Source organism: Propithecus coquereli, unplaced genomic scaffold, assembly GCF_000956105.1.
Source record: "Propithecus coquereli isolate 6110/MARCELLA unplaced genomic scaffold, Pcoq_1.0 Scaffold599, whole genome shotgun sequence".
Classification (NCBI taxonomy): Eukaryota; Metazoa; Chordata; class Mammalia; order Primates; family Indriidae; genus Propithecus; species Propithecus coquereli.
Genome location: NW_012151940.1, coordinates 39429 through 53889, shown reverse-complemented (window position 1 = coordinate 53889; position 14461 = coordinate 39429).

The window sequence follows — 14461 nt, the reverse complement described above, 5'->3', positions numbered from 1 at the left end:
ATGGATGGATGGATGGGTGGGTCAATGGGTGGATGGTTGGGTGGGTCGATGGGTGGGTCGATGGGTGGATAGATTGGTGGATGGGTGGATGGATGCGATAGATGGATGGATGAAAAATGTTTACAGATAAAACTATAATTTCTCCACGTGAAAAATGACGCAGTTAAGACCGTGAAAGAGAGGCTTGCGAGACATGTAATGTAGATCGGGGATGTGGGACTTTAGGATCTTAAGAACAAAAGGTTTGGCCAACAAGTTGCACTCTCATTGCTTGTCTGTGCTGCAGAATCATTTTTACTGAGTGGTTTGTTCATTTGGTGATAGTTTCTCCATGCACCAAAGGAAAATGGCCTCTAGGAACCCTTCACTGATATGTACAAGGACGTCTGTGTTTTCTTTCATTCAGAGCAGACCAGGGAAAATCAGGGAAATTTTCTTCAGCCGGTATTACAAAGTGAACACTGAGGGGTCAGATAGCGGGTAGGAAGCGCGATTCATGGCTTGTGTGTGTAAGAAATGGAATTCAGCATGTGGCACCCGCCTCTCTCTTTATGATGAAATAGCACAAATACTTAGGTCTTATGCAGCAAAGACATTTTCCACATGCTGCGGCACAGAAATATGGAGAAGTTATTCCTTTAAAATCCTTTGGGACTCGAGGTCCATCAGGCACCTGTGTGCAGGCGGCATTTCAGAGCGTAAAGTTTAGCAATGGGATAAATCCATCAGAGCAAGTTCAATAACCACCATAGCCTATTTATCTATCCCAGCTCAAACAACTTTGACACCTTTGCGAAATATGAATATGAGCTCTTTTCAGAGCGCTTACAATTCTTACCAAGACTAATGCTAAAAAGGAAAAAAATGTGGCCCATGGTTCTTTCCTTCCCCCCGATACCGGACTGCGGCCCATGGCAAAGTCCGCCCGTACCCCCACAAACACCATAAACACATTTGTACACCCAGATGCGCCCAATCCGTTTTGGAAGAGCCCAGGAAAGTTCTCACGAGCACTTACAAAAACTCGAGCTGTGCCAGCCGCGGGTTTGCTCCTCCCGGCCCGCAGCATCCTCCGCGGAGCAGCCCAGCACGCGCCCGGCGCCTGCGCAGAGGGGCCCGCTCGCCCCTGTGTATTCTACACCCCCGGATCTGTGCGTGACCCCCGTGTCCTGCGGACTCTTTACCGAACCGTCACTTTCAAGGGAGCTGGCTCTCCGTTGTCCACCGGACCACTCAGACACGAATCCGGTCGACGCCAGGCCGGGAGACAGATGCCGGCGAAAATGCACCAGGCTCGACTCAGGGCAGCTGGTCCTCATCGATGACTCAGTTTCTGCTACTCGGCCAAGATCATTCTCTTTCTTTTAATCTGATTCTTTCCCATTAGGGCGAGCTGTGTCCTGGGTCCTCAATTCCTCTAGCCGTCAGCTCCCGGCAGGCCTGCCCCAAAGCTCCCCGATTGTACCGAGGCGCGTGTGAACCCCGGGGACGGGCACCGCTGAGGCTCAGAGTGGGAGCCCCGCTATGGGTCATCAGCATATCAGCCACCACCTTTGCTTTAAAATTAGGCCAAAAAATGTTTTAATGAACTCTTTGGGATTGCAACCTTCATCCTGAAGGTATTTAAAATGTCTCTTGTGGGGAGAACAAATGCTTCTAAAACCTAAAATAGACAAATTGCATTGGCCTACTTAACAACAAGTCCTAACAAGGCGCTGGCAATAAAAACTTCCCATTTTCTTTTGGTCTTAACCAGACGAGGAGAGTGTTGAGGTTGGATTTGCAATTTTCCACTGGTCAAAAGAAACCACTTTCTTGAATCACCGCCTAGAGGTATTGGCACCCTACGGCAGTTCCAAACCCTGGGGTTCTTCCCCCCAAAAGGGGAAGGGCTGCAAATGATCTTTCTGCCCGTGGCTAATGCATTTATCATTTAAAAGAAATGTATCTTTGTGGATAGGATCAATGGCTCTCCTAATGAAAAGCACATTGCCATGCATGTTCCTAACAAGATCTCACGGAGGGCCTGTGAGCGCTGGAACAGCCGAAGCTGGCGCGGCTTTCAGAGCTGACTGCTTCCAGGTGCCCAGCGAATGCAGCGTGAGCGCAGCCAGCGCTATTTTCAACCCAGGGCCTGAGTGTCTTTGTTCTTGCAAGTGTAAAGTTTCCCGCATTCTCCTTTTTATGGCCGCAGGTTTCTGGGTTGCATAACACCCAATAAGAGAGCACCAAAGGGCTTAGTTTTATTGTTTTGTTGTGTTTTATTGACTGCATGTTTTATTCAGCTAATGCGTGCCGGAGAGGCAGGCAATAACAGCTCAATTACAGCGCCCGGCCTCTTCCTCTCCTCCCAGCGCCCAGCGACCCAGCACGCTTTTATTGCATCCACATGCAGATGTTAAAAAAAGAAGAAAGGAATGAAGGAGGACTGCAAGGCGTCCTGGCTGAAGTGTTAACGCTGGAACCGTCCTTTCCCCAGTGATCCTTGAAGGCCAAGAGCTTTCCAAAGAATAGCAATTTGTTCCTGCTGTGGTCATGGAGCCAGTCACTCGATCTCTTCTTGGGAAAAGAATGCTGTTGCTCTTTGGAGAAAAGCCAGAGGAAACTTTCTCCCCCTTCGGAGGATCTGGGCTCCGGGAGCACGCCAGGAGCGCCGGCCATCCCGAGCTGTGCAGCCCGCCTTGCAACTCAAAAGCGTTTCTGCAAAGATAGAGGCGTTATCTCCTATCCCCTCCGGTGTTTCAGCTACTAATTTTCATAATGTTTTAAAATAATTCATAGGAAATTGTACAACCAAAGCATTATTTTTTTAAGAAAAGAAAGAAAACCGTTTTACGACTGAATAAGCATGAAACCAGAATGTGATGTGCGTTCCAGGCAACTCGCTGAAAGGATCTCAAAGACAGACCCTCACTCCTTCATAGCGATAAGTGGCTACAACCCGTCCATGTAGGTGGGTTTTGTGATTTGGAGTCAAGTGACAAGTTAGGCCCGTGTCCTCCCAGGAGACTGAAGAGTGGACCCTTCCGTCCTTTGACAATTACATTTCAAAGAGGTGGCTCCCAGGAAAGGCTCAGTTTCCTGAGTTGAGACTGGCCGTAGGCTTATTTAGCCATTAAAAAAACTTGCACACATTTGAGAAAGAGAGAAAACAAAATTCTGGGGGGGCAGGGGTGGGGTTACTCTTCCCTTATTTTCCGCAGGGAGCACTAAGAGCCTGTGTTTTAATTTGCATTTGCCCTTCCGCGTGCACCAGCTTTCCCAAGTGCTAGGCCCACAGGCAGAGCCCTGTCCATTCCCAAGGCCCTGCTCCCACGTCTTCCTCAGTCCAGGTCCCCCGAGTCTATGCGCCAGGTCCCCATGGTGCTCGGATCCCTCCTCTTCCATCTGTGCAGCCGCTGGGGGAGGCCCACCGGTCCCGGGCTTGGTGTGCCCACCTGCTGGCCAAGCTGCCTGGGCTCTGTCCCGCTCACCCCTCTCCACTGTGGGCCCCTGCGCAGAAGACTACTAAATATCTCTGGCCTCCGGTCACTAAAGGGGTAACCAAGGTGCTGGAGAGACTCCACTGTGTGGACATGACAGTTCCAGGCCTCAGCATCCCGGACCTAACAAAAGCTTTAGAATCAGACATGGGGGGGAGTGCGTTCAAGTCCCAGCTCTGCCACTTCCTGGCTCTGTAAACTTGAACAAGTTACTGAATTCTTCTAAACTTTAGTTTCCTCAACTGTAAAATGGGAGTTATGTAACTGGCCTAAGGGTTGCTGTGAATATTTAATGAGACAATTATAAAGCAACTGATATATTACCTGAATTCACACTAATTGGTAGCACATCTTGTTTTACAGAGTTATAAGCAAATGCACTCAACGTTTGTTGTTTGCTTGTTGTCACTTGTTGCATTAAAAATGCATCTGTGGTTTTATACATCCTGTTAACATTGTTTTTGTTGCATCATAATAGTCTACTGAAGTACCATAATTTTTTAGCCATTTCCTCACTGCTAAATGTTAAAGATGACCCCAAAATCTATGTAAATAATGCTATAATACATATATTTGTGTGTTAAGTTTTGTAGGTTATAAAAAATGTATATTTTTATATAGTATATAAATATATAGAGAGATACACAGATATACACACAGTTGACCACTGAACAGTGTGGGGGTTAGAGGTACCAACCCCCTAGTGCTATCGAAAATCCATGTATAACTTTTGACTCCCCAAAAACTTAACTACTGCTTAACTACTATTAATTACTATGTCTTTAAAATAAATTAATAGATGAGGACTTACACCAGTTCAAAAGACATGAATAGTTATAAGACTCAATACATGTTACTAAATTATTTTCCAAGAAGGCTCTCCTTACATTTTACAGCAACGCTAGCATCTCCTATCAGCCATCAGAAAAAAGAAGAAATATCCCAAATTGGACTTCTTTTATGAAAGATTCACATTGGGACATAAAGTTCACATTTCCTTCTATATAACAAGAGAAGCAGAAAATAGTGGTAACTATCCAGCTAATAAGTATTATCTAGAAAATTAAAGAAAATTAAAATGAAGCTGTCTGAATATTTTCCTAATTCTCTGCATTGCATTTCCAGACATAACCTCAATAGCAGGGAACTATTCTTTCTCCATTTTAAGGTCCAAATGTTTCCATCCTAAAGTGAGAAGAGTTACAGGCTAAGACATCCGGCAACGTTACAAGACTTTAGTACTCAACAGGTAAAACATGGGTGCCCAATTAATACGTTCACAGGTCGTGTGGGAAATGGGGTTTCCAACGTGACCACTGGTGTAAGGTCATTGTCACAGTGGAAGGCAGCTTACAGAGGATCTACCCCAGCATTTTTGTAAGTGAGTAAACGGAAGCCAAGAAACTTAAAGAGATTTGCCCAGTTACCCAGCTAGTAAGTGGCAGAACAAGGATCACCCCACAAGCAACACTTGCCCACACTGCCTTCCCGCACAGTACAGCATCTACACCACCAAATGATAACTCGATCCCAGAGACAGCCCCGTTCTCTGATCTAGTATCCCCCTAAAGGACATATCCTGATGGGAACTGAGACATGTACCCTAATGAAAAAGAGCAGCAACCATTAGTCAACATGTCTACAAATTAGCATAATACACTATTAGATTCTTTTTTAACAATAGGAGGTAGACAAATCTCTATATGCTTGCTGTTGTTTACAGCCTAGTTAAACTCTGTCAGCTCATTTGGTACGTGAGTTGATGAATCAGTAAGTAGTAATTATCCCAGGAATCTCATCTTCTCTTTTCTTTTGTCTCAATTCTTCTCCCCTTACCACAAATATCTTTAATTCGTCCATGGGTTCAATATCACACAGACATCTTTGAGTTTTGAAATATATGCATCTTTTCATACATTTGTCTTCCATACATTGTTTCCGTTCAAAAGACAGTAAGTCATCATCGTGGTGATCTGGGAATAAATATAAACAAGACTTACATTTAAAATAAAACTTCATTTCAGATCCAATATTATTAGTAAAAATACCTTTTATCTGTAGGATTTTATAGATTATAAAAAGATATATATATTTATACAGTATATAAATATAGAGAGAGATATACAGATATACACACAGTTGACCACTGAACAATCTGGGGGTTAGAGGTGCTAACTCCCTAGTGCAGCCAAAAATCCATGTATAACTTTTGACTCCCCAAAAACTTAACTACTGCTTAACTACTAATAGCCTTACCAATAATATAAACAGCCTATTAACATGTATTTTTATGTTACATGTATTATATACTGTATTCTTACAATAAAATAACCTAGAGAAAAAAATGTCATCAAGAAAATCATAAGGAAGAGAAAATATATTTACTATTCATTAAGTGGAAGTGTTGGAGATGACCAAGTAGGGAGACACGACTTTCATCACCACCAGCTGTTAATGAGCCCCCATCCCCCACTGTCAGAAAGACCAAGGGGGGAGCTGGAACTCCCACCCCTGCCCAGCAAGAGACAGGCACCCCCTCCCCCACTTCAGGTAGCAACAGAGGTTGAGTGGGGAACCTGGGCTTCTACCGCCATCCAGCTGTAACAAGGAGCACCCACCCCCCTTCTTCCCCTGCTACCATGGTGTTTTTAAAAAAAAGAAAAGACAGGTAAAACAGGTTTACATAAGATCCAGGATCTTATAACATAATATTAAAATGTCCAGAATTCAATCAAAAATCACTTGTCACCCCAAGAACCAGGAATATCTCAAAATGAATGAAAGAAAATCAATAGATGCTGACACTGAGATGAAAGAGATGTTAGCAATATCCGGAAAAGATTTTGAAACATGCTAAAAATGCTTCAGTGAGCAGTTATGAACATGTTTGAAACAGATGAAAATAGCCGCAGCAAAGAAACAGAAAGTCTCAGCAAAACACATCGCATTGGTCAGAGCTGGGTTACGGCGCTGTCCCCAACTGCCAGGAATGACATCACGAGTCAGTTTGGACAGAGACGCACGTCACCACTTTGTCAGAGATGAGCACTGGCACCATGTTAAAAAAGTAAAAAGGTGCTCTGCGTATCTAACCTTTTACCGAAGGAGGGGCGGCGCTGGGTGGGGAGTGGGAATAACCGGAAACTTCTAAGAGCAGAAGGAGCCCCGCTGTCCCAGACCAGTTTCATGGTGTGGGGCTCAGAACAAGAAGGCTGCTCATTTCTTAAAAATTAATAATAATAAAGGATCTAGTGAAAACATTCCAATGATTACATATCATTTAAGTTGTGTGTCCATGGAGCACCGGAAGTTTTATTCTGAGAAAGATGGTGCTTGTCATACGAGAGTGAGGTTCTTCGGAGGCAGAGGGTCATAAAGACAAGAAATCAGGCAAGGGTTTTCTGTGCAAAAGAAAATAAAGCTAGAAGGACTGGCAGACAGAGAGAGACTTTTCTAGAAGGAGAAATAATAGCCGCCAATGAGACTGATCATGCTCAGAGTCCTAGAGGCGGTTTTCATCCCCAACTGGTCTGCCAGTGGTGTCCTTGCCAGGTGGGTGACAAAGGCCAGGGCTGTGAGAAAACGCGCTCAGATGGTCACACTCAGGGCTAAGGGGGAGCGGGAGGCCTGATTCGGGTGATGTCACCTCGAGTGCAAGTTACAGAAACAGCCTCCAGGTGCTGAAGCGCTAATAAGAATTCAGTGGAAGGCTTTTGTCTGAAAAGCGCTAAGTGTCTTCCTTCAAGATTTAAATGGCCAGGAGAGAGCACCTGGTCCACCGCATGTGGGTCAGATGCCCACCTGCTGCCCAAAGACTCGGTTTTGCAATCCCATGAAGACTAAGGAACATTGGGGCAGTGATGGCCAAAGATGGGTCCTTGATGCTGGACAAAGACCACACGTGTCCAGGACACTAGCAGAGATGTCGGCGGAGCAAGATAATATGGGAAGGTCAGATCAGAGTGTTTGGAGTTAAAACCAAACCGGCCAAATTATTTTCCATCGATGGGGCTAAAAATGAAGATTGGAGGAAGCAGGGAATGAACAGCAGCAGGGAGGAAGGAGGAAGCAGGTGGCCTGTGGTCTCATTCTTAGCACCTGTGCCGGGCACCGTGCTGCGAGCATTGTGGGCGTTACCTCTCCATCCTCCCAACAACCTTGTCAGGGAGGTGCGAATATTTATCCCTATTCTATGGATGAAGAAGGTAAACCTCAAAGTAATTATGGGATTTTCGTAAAATCGCACAGTGATCAGAAAATGTTTGTACTTCCATAATATTCTGAAATAAATAAATAAATAAAAACCCAACAGAAATCTCACAACGAGTAGAGTCGAGGAAGCTGGGGGTCCCGGAGAGGTGACTCTCTTGCTAAGAGCCACAGATATAGGTAGCAGAACAAACACACAAACACAAGTGTTACTCCATCCCACCACCTTCCTTGGCCCCTCCCGTGGGCCCAGCCCCGAGCCCCTGGAGTTCCAGGTAAGATTTCCTCTTGGAAAACAAAATTGGTTCTGCTGCTAAATATACAACAAACGAACGAATGTCCATAAAACTTCTAATCTAGGTAAAAGGTACGGAGACTTCTAGACCCCAGCCCATGAGGACATGGCAGGCATCACCCAAGGATTCTAGATTGTATTGCTGGAACTCGTGTGCAGAAGCATTTCTCTGACAAGAAGCTGCAGTAACAGAGAATGATTTTGGCAAGTGTTTGATGCCAGAGTGGCAGGGGGAAAAAATCTGTAATTGGTAAAATTTCCATATTAATTCCTTACAATTTGGCTGTTGCTACTATATATGAGTCATTGAGCGTATTTTAGTTTTCAATCCTAAGCACAGTAATGTATTATATAGTTTAAAGTTGAAGCTTTTAAAGACAGAGTCAAAATTAAAACCATTTTTAATAAAAAAGCTGAAAATTATTACATGTCATTTTGACGCTTTAAACTATATATTTAATGTTTTATTTCTTATATCAATTATTGGTATGAAATGTTATCTATTTGGCACTTTTTTTCAACTCAGTGCACTCAAACTATATTCTTTAGTCCTCATATTAATTGGAAATATCCCACTGCATCTGATTTTGTGTGCGGGAACTGTACTCTTGTAACAATCGCAGTATTCAATTTTAAAATCTCTACTATATTATTGTATAGGGTATAATTTGTGCCCCAAAGCTTTTGTTAATATTTCTACAAACTGTGATTCTTTTATGTGGGTTTAATCATACTGTTGATCTCCAAAAACTGAAATGCACGTCCATGTCTCCCCTGCCTTCGCTAAACAATTCAGCTTTCAAAATTACCGTTTCTGAGTCCAAGGCAACCAAAGGAAGCTGGCATCTGGCTGCGACACCGCGGGGCCCACACAGAGCCTTTGGAGGGGAAGAATGGGGAACAATAGGCCCGTGACTCCCGCATCTTATTTCGGGAGTCTCTGGGATCATTTCTAGGCGTGTGATGCAGAGGAGGGATCAGGCTTGGGGGTTGGAGATTCAGGTCTCGACGGCGAAACTCCCTGGGCCACGGTCACTTCCTCTGTGAAATGGGACTAAGGATTCTCACCTCTCAGCTCTTTGGGTCTCCGTGCTGTGCTCACAAAAGATCTGCAATTTTTGCAACTTTCTTTTTTTAGATAATGTGAGTTGCGAAGGGAGCTAAAATGAAGTCAGGTTACTATCCGATTACGAGAAATGTTGAAGAACGTTTGCGGATGCTTCACCGGTGACAAAGCAAGGTCACGTGCATGTTCTTATCTGGGGGATTCAGTGACCCTCTGGGGTAGAGAGCAGAGGTGGCTGAGAACACAGGCTCGTACCCCGCCTCCTCCGCTAACGGCACTGTGACTTTGGGCAAGTTACGTGACTGCTCTGCACCTCAATTTCCACATCTCTAAAATGAAAATTACAAAAACGTAAACATTTTAGAGGGAGGATAAAGTGGGTAAAGGTGAGTAAAGGAAGTCAAAGAGCACGTGGTCTGTGCTAAGTGTTTAAGTGGAAGTCAGCCACCGTCATCATCGGCATCACCGCCATTATTCTTACACCTCCGTGCTCAGGAGGAATCTGGGGTTCCGAGTGGTGGATACCGTGGGTCGGCTCACGCGGGTCCCACACCGACCTACTTCCTGTATGCTGCGCTGAAGTCACGGTCCGAAGAGCTAAAAACACTTCCCGGATTCCGTTAGAGTCCCAAATAGAATTTCTCTTCCACCGTCCAGACAGACTTGGGCAAGCTCAAGGCGTTCACTTCACTGGGCAGAGTTCAGCACGGAGCATGATTCTGGAGCTGGCCGGCCATGCAGAGGCAGAAGTTCCTCTGGGTGCAGTCCTGCGGCATGGTTTCTGGAAGTTGTTCCAGAAGCACAAACTACAGCCTATTTCTTCCACGCTCCCTGCGGTATTGTGCGGTAGAGAGGGGGGTGGCACAGAACATGGGTTTATACCCTCCCTCCAGCACTGTGTCTTGACATACCTCGTTTCCTTAGACCAGGTAGAGAGGATTCTGTTGTCTGCAGCTGAGAAGACCAGTCAGTGTGGCAGGTAAAATGCTCTTTCCTTAAATCATAGGCACAAACGGTGAAGACCAAACCAGGCTTATGACTCCTCGGTGAGTGCTCATTTCACTGCATCACAGGAAGAGAAAGGAAAATCAGCCAGCTTTCATCTGAATTCACTCACTAAGTCCGTGAGACTTGATCACATCCCTACTATGCTCTAGGAGCTGTGCCAGGCACTGGGAACGTGGCCGAGATAATATGCAGCTAAGTGACCTGCCCTCGAAGAGCTTCTCATCAGCGGAAGAGACAAAACTAAAGCAAATAATGAAAATAGTATGCGACGTGAGTGCTTTAACAAAAAGGTATGTTGTGCAGTAGGAATTTGACAGAGAAAGCACATATGTTAGCAAGCAGTGGGGCGGGACTCTCAGGTGAGTGGGCGGGTGGAGAGGAAGTGATTATGCACAACGGGGAGGGCACACGCAGGGCACAGAGAGCATGACCATTTGCAGGGTGTTTAACATTCAAACAAAAATCAGTATGACTTTATTTCAAAACTGGGTTACTTAAAAATTGTTATACTTCATAGCTGTTTTGAACCATCTTGGCTGGGGTATTTACAATAGGAGATGAAATAATCAACAGACAAGCCATAGGCTGTAAATTAGTCAAACAAATGCATATGGCTATAAAGCATTCGGGCTTATTTAATCACATTAATATAAACGTCATTCTCTTTAGGGGAACACCAGAGGCCACTGTGATTTATAATCGTAGAGATATGTTCTCAGTCCCCAGTACTTGCAACGCACCGTGTGCTGCGCTAGACTGGGAATGCAACAAGATCCTTGCCCTGGAGAAACTCGTATCGAACGGGAAAGAGTTTTTAATATTATTTTTTCTTAAAAGATTCACTAACCATTACGCACAACTAGTAAGAAGAAAAAAATTATAGTTTCCCCTGGCCATGCCCTTGCAGGACTTTGGACACCTATTATTCCAAATAACCTTCATCTCCTCCCTGACCGCCGAGGTCCGCATTTCAACTGCTAACAGGCTTCCCATCCTGCCCTCCCCACCCTCATCCCCACCTGGCCCCAGCCCTAAGCATCTCTTAAAAGTTGTCTTTGGTTCCCCGGTCCTACCATCTCGTACTCATCTCTTGATTAAGATGTCGGAGGACACCACAGTGTGTTGTGGTGAAAACACCAAAGAAACAGGAGTCAGGAATTCTGGGTTCTCACAGCCGTGAGTCCTTAGCAAAGTCACGCCCCCTCTCGGGGACTCATCCCCCGCTGGAAAATGAACTCACTGAGACAGATGACTTCCCAGGCTCCCTCCAGCACCAACAACATGAACGCCTGCGCCTTTGTGACCCCGGGGAGTTTCCTTCAGATGCAGATATAATTGTGTTTGCCGAGAATAATCGAGATGAACACCAGTCGTAGAACATGTGTTTTTTAAACTTGTTTATAACCAGATGAGATTGAACTAAGCACGGAGCTTCTCCACCTCTGATCTAAGGAATTAAGGGGGAAAAAAAAAAACAGACAAATTCTGAAAATTCCTACTGTAGAAGCATCTGGGGGTCAACTGAATGGAATAAATTGTGTGCACAACCCCTATAGAATAAATAACCAAAAAATGGTAACTATTAGTAAAGAAACATAAATGTAATTGTTTTTAATTTGGCCAGCTGGTTTTTACAGGCTTCTGTCATCATCATGAGCAAGAGAACATTTTTTCAAATCTAAAGCTGGTAACACAGGCTGAAATTAAATCACAAATGCAGTCTGGCCACCGTGATTTCCAGGGGCTGATGAGGACCCGAAGTAGTCGGAAAATCTGGTTCTGCGTCTGTTCTGGGTCCTGTTGCGTCCTTACTTACTGTATGATCTCGGTAAGCCACTTGCACTCCGGATTCACGCAGCCCCCGTGGCGGGCATGCCGAGATGTTCGGTAGAGCCCACGCCAGTTTTGCAAGCTGCTGAGCTCGGTCCGTCCCCAGGGACTCCTGTTGTCCGAGAACCCTGGGCATTCACGTTCTCTCAGACTGAAAGGGATCGTAATGGATCATCTTCTGTTGTCCAGATATCGAGCGAGGTGTTTTAAATATATCGTGATCCTCACAACAATCCTCCTCTCCCCATCTTGCAGACGAGGAAACTGCAATTCGGAGAGATGACGCGGCGCGCCCAGGGCCACACGGCGCATTAGCAAAGCGCAGGCAAGACCCGAACTCCGTCTGACCCCCTGGCCAGTAGAGGCTGTACTGTTTATGGCGGTGTATCCTTTTTCAGGTATAGCCTCTTTTTCAGAATAAACGTGAGGATTCTTTATTGATCTCCAAGTGATAAAGGAGGCGAGAGCTGTCATTTGTCTGCAGATGGTCCTGGTCCGACTCTGGCGCTGGCCGAGTCCGCGCTCTCCCGTCCCCCGCTCGCCTCCTGCAGAAGATCACCGCTTCTCGCTCACAGGTGTCACCGCTGCTGTGACGCCAGCGCCTGGTCTCACAGGGAGACTGCGGGGTGACGATGACCCCTAAGGGTGCCCTACACCTTCCCAAGCCTGGTCTGTCGTGTTGCTCTGGGGATATTCAGCTCCCTGGGTCGTCCCTACAGCAACTGTCCCCGAGAGCGTAGACTTGGCAGAGCAAGCCTCCTGGTGAGTGAAGGGGTTCAGAACGTGCCACCCCAAAACCTAGCACTTCAGCATATTGATGATCTCGAGCTAAAGGCACTGAGAAACAGCAGGTGCAGGAAAGGCTGTCTGACGCCCCCTTTCCACCTAAAAGCAGGTCACACAGCACATTTCCCATGAGAAAGCTGCCCTCCCTGTACCAGGCAGAGAAGGACGTTCTTACCAGCAGAGACTGGGAGTCAAGGGGAAACTGGACTTGTGAAAACAAACCTAGTAAAATAACCCTTATCCCACGCGTTGCCCGCGTGTATTTCCTAGCCACCATCCACGATTTACTGCCCTTGGCCCCAGCCCCTTTGTCTTGCCACATGCCCACAATTTATCGTTCTTTGTGTAAACAGGTATAAGTCTGGGGGACTAACAGCTTCCTCAGGTCCTGCTTGTTCTTTGGAAGACTCCTATGTGCACGTACAAATATTAAATAAAATTTGTGTGCTTTTTCCTGTTAGTCGGTCTTATGTCCACTTAATTCTGAGGCCCAGACACAGAATGTCAGAGGATGGAAGAAGCTTTTCCTCCCCTAAATAAGTATCTGGAGAGAGTCGAGAATGTTCCGCTAACTGAGGGGAGGCTAAGGAAAGCCAGGGCCCACATGGGCAGCTTCCTCCTTTCAGCCATTCGGCAGTGACCCCCCCAGGCTGCGGCCACAGGGCGGGGGAGGGTGCAGGTTACACCCGGCACCAGCCTCTGCCCTCAAGGAACCTTCCCTGGAGCAGCAGCAGTAAGACAGACGGCAGCCGCTCTTCAGTGAGTGCAGCACGTTTCTGGGTCTGTGATGCATCTTACTTCTACACAAGGGAAGACCTGCTTCTAAAGGTGTGATAAAGGAATAGAATGGAGGAAGACATGTTTTAAAGTAAGTTGATAAACAGCAACTTGCCTGGTCAGGGAATTGACCTGACATTCATATTCATGCTTGGTTTAAAATTGAAGGCAGGGATCGACAGCTGTCTGCAGAGTGGAGAATAGTGTGTGTCCAACACCTCTTCCCACCTGTACCACAAAAAGTGGCAGACCGTGGCCATGGGAAGTCCAGCATCTACAGCGTCCACTGCTGCCCTTCTTTCTCGTGATGCTAGAAGCCTTTACAGGAGAGGGGAAAGGAAGAGGAAAGGATTAGGTGTCCTATTTCCAGAATCCCGCATCGTTCCCTGCTGGAATGTCTGTACGTGACATTATAAAATGTCTAAAGTCAACTTCCCATTTGGCAAATGGGGAAACTGAGGCTCTGGGAGAAGGGATGGTTTCCAAAATCAACAGCTGCACAGCCAGGACTGGAACATCCTGTCGATTTGAATCCCTACGGCCCATAGGTCAGTTTCTATCGACCTGAGGGGGGCGCTGATGCAGGAGAAGGAAGGAAGGGAGGAGGGAAGGAGGGAGGAAGGAAGGGAGGAAGGGAGGAAGAGAAGAAGGAAGGGTAGAAAGGTTCATATATGGTCCTACCATTTTAATGACCACCAGTATATCCCACATTTCAGAGTAGGGAGACGACACTTTCGAGACCTGTATTATTTGTAATTCCCCATAGATCTCTTTCGTTGGAATCTTCAGCCTGAGGCTCCCTCAACCTAGCCCTGCTGTAACGTTGAAGGCTAAATGCAGTGCGCTCATCGCCTTCTATGCCTGCTCCTGCCCTAGTCCCCAACCAGTGTCACCCTCAAACCCAGAAAAGAGAGGCCCCTGCTCTGGCCCCAAGCTTTAGAAGGTACCCCCAGCCCTCCTCCAGCCACATCCCTCCCCATGAGGAAATGCGCCCGTCTCAGAACCTGC